A 3,150-nucleotide genomic window follows, 5' to 3' on the forward strand; every position below is an offset into this window, starting at 1 on the left:
GCTGAGGAGGTAGGAGGTGAGGATACAGAGTTACTATATCTTAGCAAGTATGAAGGAGGAGTCTAAAGAAGAAGGTTAGTAGCAGGAGAAAAGAGAGGTCGTAATTTTGGGTAGACAAGTAAGAGGGAAAACAGTAGGGTACATAAACCAAACACACAATATATTAATAAAAATAAAAAAGGTTAAATAGTAAAAATTGGAGAGAAAAGAGAAAAAAACAATAAAAGGAAAAAAGGTATATACAATACAAGTGTAATGTGCGACTCAGTTGTCTCAGTCCTCAATATCCTCATTCATGCAAAGTACCTGGTTTCTTACTGTTGGGGATGTGAGGGGGGCGAATCAAGAGGGAGAAGAAAGGAAAAAAAAGTCTAGAAGGAAAAGGATTGTGTTTTGGTTGGAGATCAGTGACTTTCCTGCTTCCCTCTCATCCAACAGGTGGGGTCATCTGTGTTAACAGGTATCTCCGCCCTCAGAATGGTGGGGGTTACCAGGGTGTGAGCGTTGGTCTTGGGTGCAGGGCACCTGGAATGGGGTATGGACCCCGCCCGTCTCCTTGGGAGACTGCACCTCCAGGATCTCCTTTGGGGTCAGCTCCTGTGATGTGTGCACAGGGTCTTCTCCTCATCTCGCCTGTAGACCTCACAGTTCCTGCCCTCTACACCCTCTCCCTTTCCCCTTCCAAATCAGGAAACTTTCTCTCCGGGGGTCTTGGGTGTTATACTCTGGTGGCTGCGCACCTGCCATGGAGGGCTGTTTTGAATTGGGCAGTCACTCTGCAGAGTTAGTGGCTGCTGGGGGTTGGGGGGAATTAGAAAACTATGGGGGCACCTGGCTCTCCGGTGTTCCAAACTGGTAGTAAAGATAGTGATGGAGGTGACCCAAGATGGAGGCTGCTGCTTTCAGCGATGGGGTGTCGGGTTGGGTGGGGGGAGCCAGGCGATGACGATGTGCGATGCATTCAGAGATGAGCTCAGTGGCGTGCAGTGTTGCAGCTGTGGCTGTCTTCAGAGCCTGTGATGTCCCCAGGTGCAGGCAGGCTACCGTGAGTAGGGGAGTGTGGCCGTAGCTGCCAAGTCCCAAGATAGAGGGGACCTGGGGAGCCCTGTGTTGGTAGATGGGGGTCCACACGGGAGTGGCTGCGGAGTTCCTGCGTGAGGGCAGTGGCTGAGTGTCCTTCGTGGGAGCAGCGTCTGGGAATTCTGTGCTGGTGCTGATGCCGGTGGTCCCGCTAAGTCACCCTCGAGACCTGGGTGGGCGAGTAGCTGGGAGTGGGGAGTCCTGCTGCAAAGCTGAGGCCCAGAGCCCTGCACGGCAGGACCGACTTCACTTCTTAAGTTTACGTTTTTCCTGGCCTGAGTTGGTCAAGATATTTTCCTATGGAATTTTCTAGAAATTTTATTTTTTCACTTTTTATAATTAGGTTTACAACCCACTCAGTATCAATTTTGTGTACAATGTAAGCTACAGACCAAGTCAGATGTGGCAAAATAGCTGGTCTGGAGGCCCTTAAGGGAACCAAGCCAGGCATGGGAAGACAGTCACCCAATGTCAATCACACGCGTCGGGGGAGGCTGAAGAAGCGGATCTCAGGAGAGAGTAGAAGAGTGACCAGAGCCCCAGGAGGGCCAGAGAGGGGAGGGCGGGGACAACAGGCACAAAACACAGCGGAGTGAGGCTGGGGTTCCACAGCATAGGAGAGCGACTACAGTTGACAACACCCTGTTACAGATTTTATGAAGAACCAGAAGAGAGGTCAGAGGGTCCAGACACAGAGCAAGGATAGGGGAACGAAAAGCCAATTACCCTGACTGCTCCTCACACATCACGTGCACACACTGGATCATCCCACGGTCTCCCCTAAACATGCACAGTCATCGTGTGTCGTGTCTTTCTGTATGGATGTCCAGCTAGGCCGGCCTCAGCGCCCATCTCCTCCGTAGTGAGGAATCGCGTCTCCATCCACACGCCTGCAGCTCCCCCCGCTTACTTATTGGTCTCTGTGCCCCCCACCCCGTCTTAGTTCACATGGTTTTATAATAAGTCACGAGATGTGACAGGTCAAGTCCTTTAGTGCTGGGCTGCCTGCCCGGTTGTGTTGCTCTTCGTGGCCAATGGCATTCCTAACCTCAGAGCAGGGTTGTCAGATTCCACAAAGCCATCGAGGTCTTGATGGGACGTATTCAGTCTGCAGGGCAACCCAGGACGCGACATGCCACACCCTTCCTGATTTATCTCCTATGAAATAAAAAGTTTCTTGAACAAAAGTTGCTACATATTTGTTTCCCTTTATTTCCAGAGAGTTTATGATTCTGGAGCTAATATAAACAATATTATTTTTGTATTTATTTTTCATTTGATGCTGGTGTATAGAGTTTTACATTTTATCTACTGATTTTGCTTAATCCGTCTATTAATTATAGTGGTTTATATGTACATTCTTCTGCGTTTTCTGTACCCACACCATGTCATCTGTGAATAATAGCAGTGTTATTTCTTTCTTTCCCAAGCTTCTCTGTTTTATTTTTCCAATTCACTGTTGGGTGACTGGCATAACGTGTGTTAGTGAAGGTCTGTGCTCCAACCATTGACGTACTCCTAATTTTTTTTAGTTTTATTTAAAAACAAGCTTATGGTTTTAAAATCCATGTAATTTAGTTTATTGCTGATATATTTGGGTTTGAATCTAGCAGCTTATACCTGACTTTCCATTTATGGACTCTCTTAAAACTTTTTAAAAATTTTTTGTTTTTTGGCTTTTTTTTTAGATAATTTTTTTAAACCAAAACAAAGATCCCCTCTATTATCTGTGCCCACATGAATGTCGGCATTAGAGTACCCAGTAGTCTTCTCCACCTCTGCCCGTCTACAGTGCCAGAGCACTGTGTGGGGGTGTTGTCTGTGTGGGGGGTGTTGTCTATGTGTGTGGGGGTGTTGTCTGTGTGGGGGTGTTGTCTGTATGTGGGGGATATTGTCTGTGTGTGTGGGTGTTGTGTGTGTGGAGGGATATTGTCTGTATGTGTGGGTGTTGTCTGTGTGTGGGAGTTGTCTGTGTGTGGGGGTGTTGTCTGTGGGGGGGTATTGTCTGTGTGGAGGTGTTATCTGTGTAGGGGTGTTGTCTATGGGGGGTGTTGTCTGTGTAGGGGTGTT

The sequence above is a fragment of the Marmota marmota genome, unplaced genomic scaffold (assembly GCF_001458135.2).
Source record: "Marmota marmota marmota unplaced genomic scaffold, marMar, whole genome shotgun sequence".
In the NCBI taxonomy this organism is placed as follows: Eukaryota; Metazoa; Chordata; class Mammalia; order Rodentia; family Sciuridae; genus Marmota; species Marmota marmota.